We start from the raw sequence: 16,682 nt of genomic DNA, 5'->3' as shown, positions 1-16,682 counted from the left end.
AGAACCACATACTCACCGGTGATAACTTGTGGACAGTTCATGGAGCTATGAGAATGGGAGCAAATGAAAGAGATGGTGGTTCCCCCCGCCCCCGCACTACCCCCAAGAGGTATAAAAGGATATACCTTTCTTTCTATCTCAATAAGAAAGGAACCAGTGACTCATGCCCTGTTCTATGAAGTGTTCTTCTCTCTATGACTCATTCACTCTCTGACCCACAGATATAAGTCCCTGTTTGGAGTGTCAAGGTGATTTCAGATGACCTTTCTTTCTCCTTTGTAGGGTCTGATTTTGATATCAGTAGGGAGGTGATACTCTCACAGTTAGGGCTGCCATACCTCAGCAGGTGAGTGATTTGGCTTCTCTCAAGTCTTAACATTGTTTTTGTTTGTGGATCTCTGACGCTAAGGTAATTACTGGGGGCAGAGGTACACTGTGAATGAGACAGGGACAGGATATTGAAAGACAGGGCAGGGCAGTTGCTATGCTTAATGGGTTAAAATTGTGTTGGTTTCTTAGTCTTCAGGATGGTGGCTCAAAGCTTCCTTGCAGAAATGTGATGCAGTAAAGATTAATGTTAACACCCTTAACAATTCTATTAGATGAACTAGACTCAGGAATCTGACTCACTGCCCTTCATTGGAAGCTTGGCTTAGTCATTTCCCAGCCTTGTGGTCTCAGACAAATTTCTTAATCATTATGAGCTGTATTTGTCTAACATATGAAAAAGTGTTGACCTTCAGTCCACAGATATCATTAAGTACCACTCTATCCCTGGCATTGTGCCAAATCTTGAAATAAATAAATGTATACAACAAGCAAAGCTCTCTGTCTTTATGAAATTTTTCTCCTGTTTTGGGAGTGTTGTGCTATTTCAAGTAAAATAGTGCATATTAAAGTAGTTTGCATAGGGCCCTTTTAAAATCATATAAGAATTATTATAGAAAAGTTACAAACTGCCCATCCTACATTACATTGTCATTATTTTTATTTATTTATTTATTTAGAGACTGAGTCTCGCTTTGTCACCCAGGCTGGAGTACAGTGGCGCGATCTTGGCTCACTACAACCTCCGCCTTAGGGGTTCAAGTGATTCTCCTGCCTCAGCTTCCTGAGTAGCTGGGACTATAGGCGCATGCCACCATGCCCAGCTAATTTTTGTGTTTTTAGTAGAGACGGGGTTTCACCATGTTGGCCAGGATGGTCTGGATCTCTTGACCTTGTGATCCACCCACCTTGGCCTCCCAAAGTGGTGGGATTACAGGCGTGAGCCACCACACCTGGCCGAGCTACTTTTTTTTTTTTTTTTAAGAGACAGAGTCTCGCTCTGTTGACCAGGCTGGAGTGCAGTGGTGCGCTTTCGACTCACTGCAACCTCCACCTCCCGGGTTCAAGCAATTCTTCTGCTTCAGCCTTCCCAGTAGCTGGGACTACAAATGCCACTACCAGCTAATTTTTTTTTTTTTTTTCCCACTGTGTTGGCCAGGCTGTTTTCGAACTCCTAAGCTCAGGCAATCCATCTGCCTTGGCCTCCCAAAGTGCCAGGGTTACAGACGTGAGCCACTGCACCTGGCCAGATTGTCATTATTTTAACAGCAGAACTCTCTGAACAAATTACTTCATTTTTTTGTATGCAGTGTTTAAAAAAAAAAACTCATCTTGTTTTAACTTTTTTTTTTTTTTTGCTGACTCGAGGTAAAACCTAATTTCTCTGCTCATTTTGTTGTGACTTTCTTTTTCGTTTCTCCTCTTCTTCTTTTTCTTCTGCTTTTTTTTTTTTTTTTTTTTTTTTTTTTCCACGAGACAGAGTCTCGCTCTGTTGCCCAGGCTGGAATACAGTGGCATGATCTCTGCTCACTGCAACCTCTGCCTTCCATGTTCAAGTGATTCTTGTGTCTCAACCTCCTGAGTAGCTGGGATTACAGATGTGGGCCACCACGCCCAGCGTTTTTAGTAGATATTGGGTTTCACCATGTTGGCCAGGCTGGTCTTGAACTCCTGACCTCAAGCAGTCTTCCCACCTCAGCCTCCTGAAGTGCTGGAATTACAGGCGTCAACCACCTCGCCTGGCCTGTGTCATGACTTTCTAATGGACGTTTTGATGTAACAAAGCTGATCTTCCTAAATAAGCAAGTTGGAAAGTACATTTGTTGTGTGTGTAGCTCCTGGAGGAACTTTAGTACACTTGAAAAATACAATTCAGAGGCCGGGCGCGGTGGCTCACGCCTGTGATCCTAGCACTTTGGGAGGCCGAGGCGGGTGGACCACGAGATCAGGAGATCAAGACCATCCTGGCTAACATGGTGAAACCCCATCTCTACTAAAAATACAAAAAAAAAATTAGCTGGGCATGGTGGCGGGCGCCTGTAGTCCCAGCTACTCAGGAGGCTGAGTAGGAGAATGGCGTGAACCACTGCAGAGCTTGCAGTGAGCGGAGATCGCACCACTGCACTCCAGCCTGGGCGACAGAGAGAGACTCCGTCAAAAAAAAAAAAAAAAAAAAAATCAGATTAATGTCCATGAGAACAAACAGTCCAAATATGCTTTCTTCTTATCTTGAAACTACTGATATGCCAGATAGGAGGAGACAAACAACCTCTTCATGAAGACTATGCCCAGTCACTTCATGGAAACTGTCCCAATTTGGAAATAGCTTTTTCCAAAGCACTTAGCTGATTTGCTTAGGTGGCTCCCAGACTCTTAGCTCTAACCAAGCAATTTGCTGTAAACTTCTTTCTTCTCAGCACAATGGAACATTCATGATGTTTATCTGGCAGAAACTTTATTAAGGGAAGCCTGACAGGAAGGTCGGGGGAAGAGGAATGGAGTCTGTCTTTATTGGAAAGTTTGTTTCTTGAAACGTGTAAAATGACACGAATGGATGTGGTTCTTTGATATCAGTTCACCTCCTGACTGCGTTGAATACAAGGAACCCTGTTTTCTGCGGAATGCCTTAGTAAGGCACTATCTAGGCACTCACTAGACCTTTAAAAACAAGTCATTAGTTTCTCCAAGAGGGCTTCATTTTAATATTATTTTCTAAGATACCCTGCATAGCATATTTAAGGGTCTTTCTATGTTGAATGCACAAATGATTTTTCAGTGGATTTTTGGGGGGTTTTTACATATTTTCCTTAATTTACATGAGGACTCTTTATTATACTGATCATCTATTTAGTTAACAGCGTACAGTTCAGTTATGCATTTTTCAGTGTTGCATAAGGAACTGGAGTTGAAAATAACAGTTGTAGTTACCACCCAGGAAGGGAGGGGCTGAATAACTGAATGAATTTAAAGAGGTGAGGGGAAATGCATTATGGGTAGATAGTACCAAGCTCAAGGTGACTTCTGTAGATTTGTGTTGACTAATTCTTCGACTGGACAGAGACCAGTTCGTTTCCTAGCTGTCTGTCCTACCTTTAATGCATTGCAGTAAGTGGTAATAGCCTGTTGCAGGGGTATACCAAATGGACACAGGAATGCCCCCTTCTGCCTTCCCCTCTTATCCCTAGATGAATGGTGTCATGGAAATTCAAAGGTTATTCTGGGATTTCATGTTAGTTGAAAGCAAGTTTACTTATTTCTCATTTGGCATGTCAATTTTTGCAGGCCTGCCATTTCAGGCTGGCCCATGCTCTGTACTGCCTATAGCATAGAAAAGACAGATGAACTTATAGCTTAGAGCCAAGGTACAGAAAGTAAATAAGAGTGATGTCTTCTTAATAGACAAGGAAGGAATCTATTTAACTGGGGTATTTCAACTCTTTTCTCAGAATTTTCTTTGTGGCCATATAGGAGCAAGGATGGTGAAGTTATATGGAAACAAAGGTGGGGAAATTACAGACAGAAATGGAAGAGTTGAAAGGAAGGAAGGATAACAAGAGCCCACCTCCCTGCAGTCTGCTCAAGGGAAATCTTGTACAATTTGTGTGGACAATGAAATTTATAATTTTGGCTTCAAGCCTGTGTGACTTTCTCCTCTCTGATTATAGGAAAAAATATTATAATTAAATTAGGATTACGCACTTTTTCCCCTCTTCAGTGTCCTTACATAGGACAGACATCCTTCTTGTTTGGTGACCACAGGGACCAGTGACATCCTAGTTTTCTTGGAATTGTTTGTACTTATTGCTTTATTAGAAACCACTCTATAGTCAGATGTCTTGCCCACCCTTCTTCAGTTCTTCTCCCCCAAGATGTCAAAACCCTGGTGAGGAATCTGTGAAATGTGAACTATGATTTGGTTGTATGAGGTTCAGTGAAACAGCTGGAGGTTTTCCCAGCAGAAGGCTAAAGCAGAATTGTCTAGACATCACTTTTTTCTTATCTAGTGAAGCTTTTCTGGGAGCTTTTCCACATGAGGAATCTAGGCTCAAAGGAAAATGAGTTTGACTGGCTAAAAGCTCATCTGGCAAGTTTAAATCACTCCGGAAACATACAGAGCTGCAGTCATTGGTTTGACAAGAACAGAAAGATACTTGTCTCTGTTGTTGCTAGTATTAAAAGAGAATTTATTGGCCGGGCGCAGTGGCTCACACTTGTAATCTCAACTCTTTGGGAGGCTGAGGCAGGTGGATCATGAGGTCAGGAGGTCGAGACCATCCTGGCTAACACGGTAAAACCCCGTCTCTACTAAAAAATACAAAAAAATTAGCTGGGCGTGATGGCGGGCTCCTGTAATCACAGCTACTCTGGAGGCTGAGGCAGGAGAATGGTGTGAACCCGGGAGGTGGAGCTTGCAGTGAGCTGAGTTTGCGCCACTGCACTCCAGCCTGGGCGACAGAGTGAGACTCTGTCTCAAAAAAAAAAAAAAAAAAAAAGAGAATTTATTCATTTGTCCATTAAGACATTAGGATGGGCGTGGTGCCTTATACCTGTAATCCCAGCACTTTGGGAGGCTGAGATGGGAGGATCACTTGAGTCCAGGAGTTTGAGACCAGCCTGGGAAACATAGGGAGACCTTGTCTCAATAATAATAATAATAATAATAAAAATAAAAATGCTGGGATGGTGGCCCATGTCTGTAGTCCCAGCTACTCAGTAGGCTAAGGTGGGAGGATCTTGAACCCAGGAAGTAGAGGCTACACTGAGCTATGATCACACCACTGCACTCCAGCCTGGGTGACAGAGAGAGACCCTGTCTCAAAAAAGGAAAAACCAAAATAACAAAAAGAGCATCACTCACTTACTGTGCACAGACATAGTGCCTTGCCCTGGGGAATCAGTGATGGGTAGAATAGTCATGTTCTTTGTACTGAATTAAATCATTGTATAGCTAAGAGGATAAAGACAACTTGAGTAAAGGGCAAGTAGGAAAGGAATAATGTCTTAAGGGAGTAGAAGACAAAGGATGCAGTAGAGAGGAAGGAGAAATCAGAGAACGTTTGAATGCAGTAAGCTTGAGGTGAGCCTGAGATATTTTTGGAATTTAACCAAAGGAAGGGGCTGTCAAACAAAGCTAGTTCAGAGTCCCAGGATTTGTATCTTTTGGAGTGACTGTGCCCTCAGAAACTTCCAGAGACTTTTAGAACTCATTCAGGCTTTGGCTTTGGCAGTTGTAAGAAGCACCACAATTCTTTCTACTCTGGACAAGGGGCAAAATGTGTTTTTTTTTTTGTTTTTTTTTTTGAGTTACAGTCTCACTCAGTTGGCCAAGCTGGAGTGCAGTGGCACGATCTCAGCTCACTGGATCCTCTGCCTCCGGGGTTCAAACGATTCTCGTGCCTCAACCTCCCCAGGAGCTGGGATTACAGGCACACGCCACTGTGCCCAGCTAATTTTTGTATTTTTAATATAGACAGGGTTTCACCATGTTGGCTAGGCTGCTCTCGAACTCTTGGCCTCAAGTGATCCTCCTGCTTTGACCTCCCAAAGTGCTGGGATTATAGGCCTGAGCTCCCCCGCCTGGCTAAATGTGTATTTTTGCTCACAAGCACCATGGGCATCAGCTTTAAACCTCCGATATATGGGCCATATTACCCGGAACTCTGTTGTCTTCTGTACGACTTTTGGAAGTTAAGTCTACCCATGCAGATAAGGATATTTAATTCCACACTAACCTCAGCTTCTCTTAGGAACCACTGCAGAGAATGCCCAGTTTTTACCCAGTCTAAGGCTATTTTCGGTCAAGGCATGAAATGACTTTGTCATTGCAGTAAACCCTAGTCACTGTGCAGGTAAGCCTCTTCTTGAGATGGATTGCATGCATACCTTTTTGATGATACAATAAGCAGGTCTTTATTGGATGTGAACAGAGTTTAAAATGTTGCTGAGTTGAACATTGGAGGGTGAAGGGATTTCTCCATAGAGTTGTTCCTGCATGTTAAGAATATTGAGCTAAATTTAGAATGTCTTACACTGTACCTATTTTTTCCTGTGTAAGTCTCAAAAACTTGATTTAGACTTGAAGGTTTTATGAATGTCCCTACTTTTTTGTTTTAAGAGGGAGGAAGAGGGAAGGAGAGGGAGGTCATTTGATTGAGAAGGGCATAAATCGCAGTGGATGAGTTACCACAAAGTCAGTCCACATGGGTTACAACAGTTCAATCAAGAACTAGGCCAGGCGCGGTGGCTCACGCCTGTAATTCCAGCACTTTGGGAGGCTGAGGCGGGTGTATCACCTGAGGTCAAGAGTTAGAGACCAGCCTGAACAACATGGTGAAACCCCCTTTCTACAAAAGTAGCTGCGCATGGTGCTGCATGCATGTAATCTCAGCTACTTGGGAGGCTGAGGCAGGAGAATCACTTGAACCTGGGAGGCAGAGGTTGCAATGAGCCAAGATCATACCACTGTACTCCAGCCTGGGCAACAAGAGCAAAACTCCATCCCAAAACAAAACAAAACAACAACAACAACAACAACAAAGAACTAAAACATAATAGCAACCAGGAAGCCCCCGGGTAGGCTCACTCCCTGGTAACCATTGTCCTGACCTCTATTCCCATTTTCTTGTTTTGGAACTTTGTACAGATAGATTCACTCAGTATGGATTCTTTTATACCTGACTTCATTTCCTCAACATTGTATTGAGATTTGTCCATGTCGCATGTAGCTGTAGTTCATTCCTTTTTCTTTTCTTTTCTTTTTTTTTTTTTGAGATGAAGTCTTGCTCTGTGGCCAAGGCTAGAGTGCATTGGTGCAATCATGGCTTATTGCAGCCTCCACCTCCCAGGCTCAAGCGATCTTCCCACCTCAGCGCCCCGGGTAGCTGGGACTACAGGCATGTGCCACCATCCTCAGCTAATTTTTTTTTTTTTTTTTGTAGAGACAGGGTTTTGCCATGTTATCCATGCAGGTCTTGAACTCCTGGCCTCAAGTGATCTACCCATCGAGGCCTCCCAAAGTACTGTATTATAGATGTGAGCTAGTGTGCCCAGCCCATTTTGACTTCTGTATAATACTATAGCATGCATATATCTACATTTACTCATGTGTCCTACTTTTGATGAGATTTGTGTTGCTTGTAGTTTGGACTATTACAAATTATGATACTGTCATTATGCCTTTTGGTATATATGTATTTTCATTTCTCTAGGGTATGCCCCAGAGTGGACTTGTAGGATTGGGTTAGACTATGCATTTTTCTAATCCCAATAACATAATTTTTTTTGAGAAGGATTCTCACTCTGTCACCCAGGCTGGAGTGCAGTGACGTGATCTTGGCTCACTGCAGCTTCTCCCTCCAAGGTTCAAGTGATTCTCCTGTCTCAGCCACCCAAGTAGCTGGGATTACAGGTGTGTGCCACCATGTCCGGCTAATTTTTTTGCATTTTTTATATAGAGATGGGGTCTCATCATGTTGGCCAGGCTGTTCTTGAACTTCTGACCTCAAGTGATCCTCCCGCCTCAGCCTCCTGAAGTGCTGAGATTACAGGTGTGAGCCACCATGCCCTGCCTTCAATAGGTAATTTTAAGCAGTGTTCCAGCTCTTCTAGTTTATGTTACCACGAGTAGTCTATGGGTTTCCATTATTTAACGTCCTTGTCGGCACTTGGTATTGATGATCTTTTAATTTTAGCCACCTGAAAGTATGCCTACTTTGAATTTTTTAAATTTCTGTGTTTCACTGTAAAGAAATGAGAGTGAGGTTTAGAGCCAGAAACTCTGAATGAGTTTAGCTTTAACCCTGGTTGAAGGGCTACTAGGTGATCATTTGAATCCTTAACTGAAGGTGGGGCCATTTTGTTAGACCTCACCCTACAGAATCTCACACACCAAGGTCCAAATGCCGGTGGCAGGCTATGTAAACCTACATAGTTATTTACCTCTTTGAGACTCAGTCTCCTTATCTGCAAAGGGATGTCATTTTAAATTCCTCACCGAGTTGGTATGAAGAGCATCAGTCATTCCACCAAAAAGCACTTAGTTCCTGGCCCATAGTTATTATCAAACAGTGAGTCACAGGAAGATGTGGCTAGCTACATTGCTGTAGAATACTCTTATATTTATTTTAGTTTATCTATTTTTAGGGGAAACAAAGTTATTTCACCCAGAGCATTAGACGTCAAAAGTCGATATATCCTTTCTGGAACTGCCTTGTTTGTTTGATGTCCTGGTGTTTTGAAGGCTGGCATGTTTATGGCCGGGCAGAACCATAAACACTCCTTCGGCCCAGGGCTGCCCTGGATTTGTGTATATTTCATACATGGGCAGTGGAGAAGGAAATCATCTTCAGCTTGTGTTTTGACACAGAGAAGTTTTGCTTTTCGTTTATCTACTCTCTGCATCCTCCACCGAAAACAAACAGAACACTCCGGCATGGGTAAATATTGTGACTGGCGGCCTCAGTGGTGTTGTTTTTCCCTTTGCTACAATTGCTGAGAGACTGATGGTGGCACTGTAGAAGATCCATGGTTGTCATTCTGATACTTCAACCAGAACCATAGCAGTTCTGGAAATGAAAAAGTGAAGTAAAGAAAAATAAGAATTACAAGACAATTTTTTTTCCAAGGGAAATTGTAAGGCATTTCAAGGACGGAAAGGCAAAAATGTTATATGGTTTTGCATTTCTTCTCCTAGCAGCGATATTCATCATGCCACCACTCCTGAGCCTTAGAATAGATAGACTCTTCAAAGACAGCTGAGCTTCATTTCAGGTGGGTTCCCTCCGAGCCTTCTCCTGCTTCATTTGCCCTGCTTAGTGAAACTCAGCTAGAATCAAGGTGCAACTGGTCTAGGAGGCTAGGAGAGGTGTAACCACTTACTATGTAGCCACTGAGAGTTTGGCCTGGTGGAATTTCATTTGCAATTAATTACGTTTATTTATTTATTTAGTTTTAAGAGGCAGTGTTGTCCAGGCTGGCCCTGAACTGCTGGGCTCAAGTGATCCTCCTGCTTTGGCCTCCCAAAGTGTTGGGATTACAGGCGTCAGCCACCACACCTGGCCAAGGTTATTTTTTATTAGCTTAAAAAGTTATTTACCTCTAACGTGTTTTCTTCGCTTCCCCCCTCCTCCCTGTCTCTGTGTCTCTCCCCATCTCTCATTCTCTCTTTCTGTCTCTGTCTCTCTCTTTCGGGAAGTTAAGTAAGGGAAGAAAGACCAGATGAGAGAGGTTAAAACTGCTCGGCTCTGATTTCACAAACAGGTAGTCTTTTACTAACTGCATGATTTTGAGCAAATTCCTTCATTTTTCTAAGTCTCAATTCTTTCATCTCTCACTGGAGGTAACAGTTGTACCTCTTTTGTTATGAGGGTTATGTTCAGAATGACAAATGTCAGAATTTGCACAAATAGCAACAGCTGCCCTTACCTGGCACTTCCTCAGTGCCAGGCACTGTTCTGAGTACCTGCTTGGTATATATCCCAGCAGCCCTGGGGGTTGGGGCCTGTGGTTTATAGGTGAAGGAACTGAGGCAGAGAGTGTTTAAGAAACTTGACTTAAGATTCCTCCAGCAACAAGTGGCAGAACTGAGATTGGAGTACGAGGCTGTGTAGTCCAGAGTCGAGGTCCTCTGTCGCAGCACTGCCATTTCCCCGCCGTGCCGCCTGACAACACACCCCGCCCCTCCTCCTTCTCTCTGTAGATAACTATTTCAGTTTGGCATAACTTCCTTTGTAATTTGAAGCAACAAACCTGGGGTCAGACACTCCACTGCCTGTGCATCTTGCCTGTTTCCGGATCCGCCGTGTCACAGACATTTTCTATGTCAGTGCCTATGGCTCTACCCAGGTAAAAAATTAACCACCTTGGCGAGCGCTGCCCATGTCGCTCCTGCTTGCCGGGGCTGGCTTTCTTTCTGAGCAACCCCGTTCTAGCTGGCCTGCTGCCTAGGCCCTGGCTTTCTTTCCCACAAAATAGCTTCTGAGAAAAACTGTGGGAAACAAATGGCTTCAGAGGTTTTTAGAAACAGAAGTGCAAACTCTAACAAATTTCATCTGGCCCAAAAATGTTATTACCCAAAATCTTGAAAATATTTTCTTATAGGATTATTCCCCCAAGGTTGTTAATCTGAGAACGATCCAGGCCTAATAGGCCTGACTTTTTGCCCCCTGATGTTGGAGTCTTGAGTAGTTGAGTGCCAGAGTATGGGGGGTTGGGGTAAAAATATTCCTCTGGAGGAAATGAAGTCATTTTATTTAACATTATAGCTACCGCTGGGACTCTATCATTTTAGAAAGGGAATGCCAGTTCACACAGCCAAATGAAGCTTTTAAATTAGTCCAAGAAACCTTTTAAAAGGTAGCACTAGGTTTTCAGTTCCACAAACATTTATTGAGTCTATCTGTCCTAAAGATTCTTGCCATAGTTAAATTTTACCTAACGATCATTGCCTTTCTAGATAAATGTTATTGTAACATTATCTGCTTCTCTCTTTCAGTGGTTGGCATTTTACTTTCGGTGCTACAGAGTGGCAGCAAGCTACACTGTTTCTGTGCTGAGGTTGTTGTCTGAGAGAGATTTATCTGGCCCTGTGAGCCCCGCACAGCAGGGAGACAAACCTTCATTTGTTCAGTGGAGAAAAGAATGTGGCCTTGTACACCTGCCTCCCTGGATACACCTGTAGGGCTGGTTTCCCTGCTGAAACCTCCCTGTGGAGCTCTTGACACTGGTGCAATTGGCTCAGCCCTGGCAACAGTGTCAACAGAGACTGGGCTCGGAGGGACCCAGGTTTCCGTGTCCTTCTCTTGCTGGTTAAATCCCAAGTATGTGTGTAATCGCTCTCAGGCTGGGGAGGTGAAGTTGAAACCTGGCTTATCACTGGGCCTAGATTCTCCTGTAGCATATTGTAGATAAGAGTGGAAAAAATGCCAGGCCCAGCATTAGCTGCCCTGAGACTGAGGAGCTTTGTTTTTCCTCATGAAGGCCTTTGGTTTCGTCTGGAAATCTGCCTGTGAATAGGCCAGAAGGTATAAAGGCAGCTGTCCTTACTTATCTAGTTTTAATTTTTCAGCAAGTGATTTGGAAGCAAGAATGAAGATTTGATTAGAACCTTTGCTCACTTGCAATGAGTAGAGTCTTGTTGCTTGTTTTCGTTTGGCATTGCCCTCCCTTTGAGAACACCATAGGCAGCTGCTCTCTGTTGGAATTCCAGTTCTGTGACCTTGGGCAAATTACTTAACCTTTCCCTGAGCCTCAGTTGTCTCATCTGTAAAAGGGGGATAATAATAGTACTTGACTCATAGGTTGTATTAGGGATTGCAGAGTTAGTATTTGTAGTCCTTAGAACAGTATCTGCACATGGTAAGTGTTATGAAAGTGTTTGTCAAGACAAACAACAGGAAATACTTTGTACAGTTAATTATATGAAGTGCCAGTGATATTTATGTGGCTTTTTGTTGTTGTTTGTTTGTTTTTGAGATGAAGTCTCGCTCTGTCGCCGAGGCTGGAGTGCAGTGGCATGATCTTGGCTCACTGCAAGCTCCGCCTCCTGGGTTCACGCCATTCTCCTGCCTCAGCCTCCCAAGTAGCTGGGACTACAGGCGCCCGCCACCACGCTTGGCTAATTTTTTGTATCTTTAGTAGAGATGGGGTTTTACTGTTTTAGCCAGGATGGTCTTGATCTCCTGATCTCGTGATCCACCCGCCTCGGCCTCCCAAAGTGTTGGGATTACAGGCGCGAGCCACCGTGCCCGGCCTTATGTGGTCTTTCTGGTTGGTAAATATTCTAACACACACAAATTAATCATTAGATCAAAAGAATTGTGTTTTGGTACGTAGTTAAGGTGCTCTTTTCTTTTAAATATACACTCCTTGCTGTTCTTCCTGTTCCCTTTGCAGAGCAAAAGTATCGGAAAAAAACAAGTGCAAGCACTTCCTTCTAATATTGGTTTAGTTGTGGTCAAAAACAGGAATTATGAGTCATGAACACCAAATTAACAGGAATGAGCCAAGGCAAAATTACATCCTAAGAATGGGGGTCATCTTTGACAAACAGACACACAGATTCATCAGGCATTAAAACAGCATTCTTAACCTTGGAATCCACGGGTCCCCAAAAAGTCTGTCAGAGAAATAGGGGATCTGCAAATTTGGGTGGGCTAAGAGTTATCTATCTACACTTTCACTAACCCCTAACTGAATTTGAGCATTTCCTTGAATTATGAATGTAGGCAACAAACCACAGTGACAGAAGCAATACTTATGACTTTGTCATCAGTAGGAATCTCAGATATTTTAATATCACATTGCAATCTCATTTACACTTATCACTACAGTAGCTAATAGATTCACCATTATTTATTTATTGTTCTTCAGTGCCTTAAGAAAAAGCATTATTATTTAAGAATATTTTGCTCACTACAGTTCAGTATAATTAGGTTCCTTTGGACTCTTACATATTTTATTCATTTATAAACATTATTCTGAGGTAATAATAGTCATCACCAGACTGCCAAAGAACTCCATGCATAAAAATGATTAAGGAGTTTTAAAGTTGAAGGCTTAAGCTGATTGGAATCTCTAGAGCTGTTCTGTCCAATAGAAATATAATGCGAACCACTTGTAATTTAAAATTGTCTGGTAGCTACTTTAAAAAGAGTAAAAAAGAAGTGAAATTAATTTTAATAATACATTTTATTCAATTAGATATATTTAAAATAATATTTCAACAGGTAGTCAATAATAAAATAATAAAATAATAAAAGTTACTTGTGAGATATTTGACGTGTTTTTCATACTGTCTTTGAATCAGATGCGTAATTTATACTTCAGAGTATATCTCCATTTCGATGCAACAGTTTCATTGGAAACATTTGATCTGTTTGTACATTTAACAAAATTTCACTGAAAAAGTAGATTCAGGTGGTTCCAAACACAATGAAATGTTTTCCACTAACAGCATTGAGTATTTTCAATTTGAATCATTGAAGATGAAATAAAATGAGAAATTCAGTTCTTCAGCCATGTGAGGTATATGACAAGTCCTCAGGGTCTGCTGGGGGTTACCATATTGGACCATGCAGCTCCAGAGCCTGACTACATGCAGAATTCTCTGGGAGGAGAAAACAGTGATTGAATGGATGCTTTGAATGCGGCCCAACATAAATTCATACATTCATGAACTTTCTTAAAATATTATGAGATTCTCTCTCTTTCCCTCTCTCTTTTCTTTTCTTTCCCTCCCCCCTTCCTCCCTCCCTCCTTTCCTTCCTCCCTTCCTTCCTTCCTTCCTTCCTTCCTTCTCTTTCTTCTCACCAACTATCATTGTTCCTAGTGTATTTTATGTGCGGTCCAAGACAATTCTTTTAATGTGGCCCAGGGAAGCCAAAAGAATGGACACCCCTGCCCTGAGGTATCCCTGCACTCTATCTGTCCCTGAGTAGGTCCTCATGTTGGTAGTGACAGTACACAGTGCATACCTCTGTCTGGGACTTCATGTGATTCAAGGGAAGCATTTCCATTTAAGTGGTGGCTTTTGCCGACCAGTGGGGGGTAGCATTTTGTAATTTCCGTTCCAACCAGTTGAAGAGGGATTTACAAATTCTTGGAAAGATGATAATTTTTTTTCCTTTGAGCAATCTTTGGTATAACAACAGAGTTTAATTTACATAGGGATTTTTAGTACTTTGCTTATATTCTTTGTTTGTTTTTCTCCTGTAGTGTTTTCTAGAGAGGGTGAGCTGCAGGGCACATTTTAATCTTTTAAATTAGTTTTTCATGGATTCTCAACATACTTTCTCTGAGGATCATTCAACAGCGAGGGCGGGGTACAAGCCTGGGCTTTTAGTCTTTTGGGGCCATGGGAGAATATGCAGATCTATGCAGAGTACCCTTACCAGGAGGGTTCTTTGAGGCTTCAAAGAACCCAGATCTTTGGCTAAAGTTGTTAGAAATGTCTTTTCCTTTTCAGGAGTGGTCTCTGAACTAAAGCTAGGTAATTTCAGCCAGTGCTAAGTTACCCACTTGGGTGGTCTAGTCTACTTTCATCTCCTAACTTGTTTAACTTTAATACTGAATGTGGCTTTTCATTTCTTTTGATTAAAATTGACAAGCTGTAAAGTAAAAAAAAAAAACAGTAATATTGCTAGTTCTGGTTTTGTTTTGTTTTGTTTTGTTTTGTTTTTTGATGATCTGGCTCTGTTGCCCAGGCTGGAGTGCAGTGGTGCCATCTCGGCTCACTGCAGCCTCCCCATCCTGGGCTCAAGTCATCCTCCCATCTCAGCCTCCTGAGTAGCTGGGAATACAGGCACATGCCACTCTGCCCGGCTAATTTATGTATTTTTTGCAGAGGCAGGGTTTCGCCATGTTGCGCAGGCTGGTCTCAAACTCTTGAGCTGGGATTACAGGCATGTGCCACCGTGCCCAGCCCCAATCTAGTTTAAATATAAAACTGGAGCCAAGATATAAAAGTAAAAGAAACTTTTTTCTCTAGATAGAAAAGTTTAAAAACTTGGGAATTTAGGTAGATGTGGAGGTTTAAGTTTAGATCCTACCAGTAAGTAGACTCTCCCCATGTAGCACTTGTGGTATATCTTAGCACTTTGGAGAGAAAGTTGAACTCTTTTCAGCCTTAGAAACTTGGAGGCATGTCTCATACTTCAGCTGAATGCTGGACATGTTGAATATTATACTGTGCTAGGGCTTGTGACCAACAATAAAAAGTACATTTCCTTCTTTTGAGGGATTGTAGTCTTGGTAAAATGAAGCAGTAAACTTGGTCAAGTCTAAATGATGATTGAGACAAAAGATAACATTTGTCAGTGAATTCTGTTTTGTTTTCTTAAGTCTGCACCTAACAGGAACTTAGCAATTTCCAGCCAGCTGGTAGTAATAACAACAGAAATAGCAATTGACCTTTAACACCTCGTCCAACAATGTTTAGTGGGTGCTTACTCTGTGTTAAGCATTATTCTAGAATATAGGGACACAAATGTTGGACACAGCTTGCATAGGTTTATTGTGCAGGTGATGGGAAGGTATCTGATATGACACGTGCTCTGGACCAAGGGCCTTGCATTTTAATAAGTGGAGTGAATAAAAATTTATAGCCAAATGTCATGATGGCAGCAATGGGAAGTGTGCTCCGGAGGTGACAAATGCTTTGAGGAATATAGAGTGTCTGACAGCACAATGTGAAGACATGACAGCTGCCATCTTTGCCTGTCTTTTTCTCTGTGCTGCATTTGCTTTGCTCTTGTCACCTTTCTTAGGCTGGTTACTGGGCAGTTGGAAGAGACTGTGGAGAATTCAATTCAGTTGTTTGGCTTAGGGACATAAAATTGAACTGCATAATTCATGGATAGGTATCTGCAGCATCGTCTTCGTGCCCTGTAGAATGGGTTGACTGCCAAAGGATTTTACGATTCTAAAATCCTAACAGATTTTAACAGTTGCTTAAATATTATTTCTTGGCATATATAGCTTTTTAAGTCTGTGGGTCAAAGATAGATGTACTCATTTGAGACTTAGTGATTTGTTTTATAAGTATGTTGAATAAGTTGAGCCAGTTTGAATTGTGTCCTTCTCTTTTAAAGAAAAGATTTCCCAAATTTAAACCTGGATTTAGATGTTTTTTGGGTTAACCCTACTGAACTTTCCAAAATTTTCAGGCTTCTGGGCCTAACTCAAATTGTAATTTCATGAGGCCGGCCAAGTGATTTTTAATCTCATTTAAAAGTTACCGTAAGCTCTACTTGAACAATTTGGGTTTTAGTATAATAAAAGGGCACATGTATTGGGCTTTTTATTTAGGCTATTGCAATAAAGAGAACTTTCATTAATGAAGAAAGTCTCAAAGAAAAGGCAGAAAATTTGGGGTTTTATGAAACAAGGGAGTCATTTAGGAAGGCTGGAGATATAATATTCCAGGGCAGAGTGTCCATTGCTGCTAGCAGCAATTATTTTTAAAAAGATATTGCCAGGCTGGGTGCAGTGGCTCATGCCTGTAATCCCAGCCCTTTGGGAGGCTGAGGTGGGCTGATCACTTAAGGTTAGGAGTTTGAGACCAGCCTGGCCAACATGGTGAAACCCCTTCTCTACTAAAAATACAAAAAAATTAGCCTGGTGTGGTGGCATGTGCCTGTAATCCCAGCTACTCAGGAGGCTGAGGCAGGAGAATCGCTTGAACCTGGGAGGCGGAGGTTGCAGTGAGCCAAGATCGTACCACTGCACTCTAGCCTGGGTGACAGAGTGAGACTCTGTCTCAAAAAAAAAAAAAAAAAAAAAAAGAGAAAGATATTGCTGATTGCTGGGCACTGCAGTTGCTCAATGCCTGTAATCCCAGCACTTTGGGAGGCTGAGGC

At 42.2% G+C, this 16,682-nt stretch overlaps 1 protein-coding gene across 31 annotated transcripts in view; it reads left to right on the top strand.

Moving 5' to 3' along the window:
- The window catches only part of MAGI1 (membrane associated guanylate kinase, WW and PDZ domain containing 1), a 674,091-nt gene that overhangs the window by 74,400 nt on the left and 583,009 nt on the right, over nt 1–16,682 (top strand). The gene's annotated exons all lie outside the window — the stretch shown is intronic.

This window comes from Pan troglodytes, chromosome 2, assembly GCF_028858775.2.
Source record: "Pan troglodytes isolate AG18354 chromosome 2, NHGRI_mPanTro3-v2.0_pri, whole genome shotgun sequence".
NCBI lineage: Eukaryota > Metazoa > Chordata > Mammalia > Primates > Hominidae > Pan > Pan troglodytes.
Note: the sequence above shows the minus strand (reverse complement) of the source record. Positions and strands in the feature narration are given on the sequence as shown.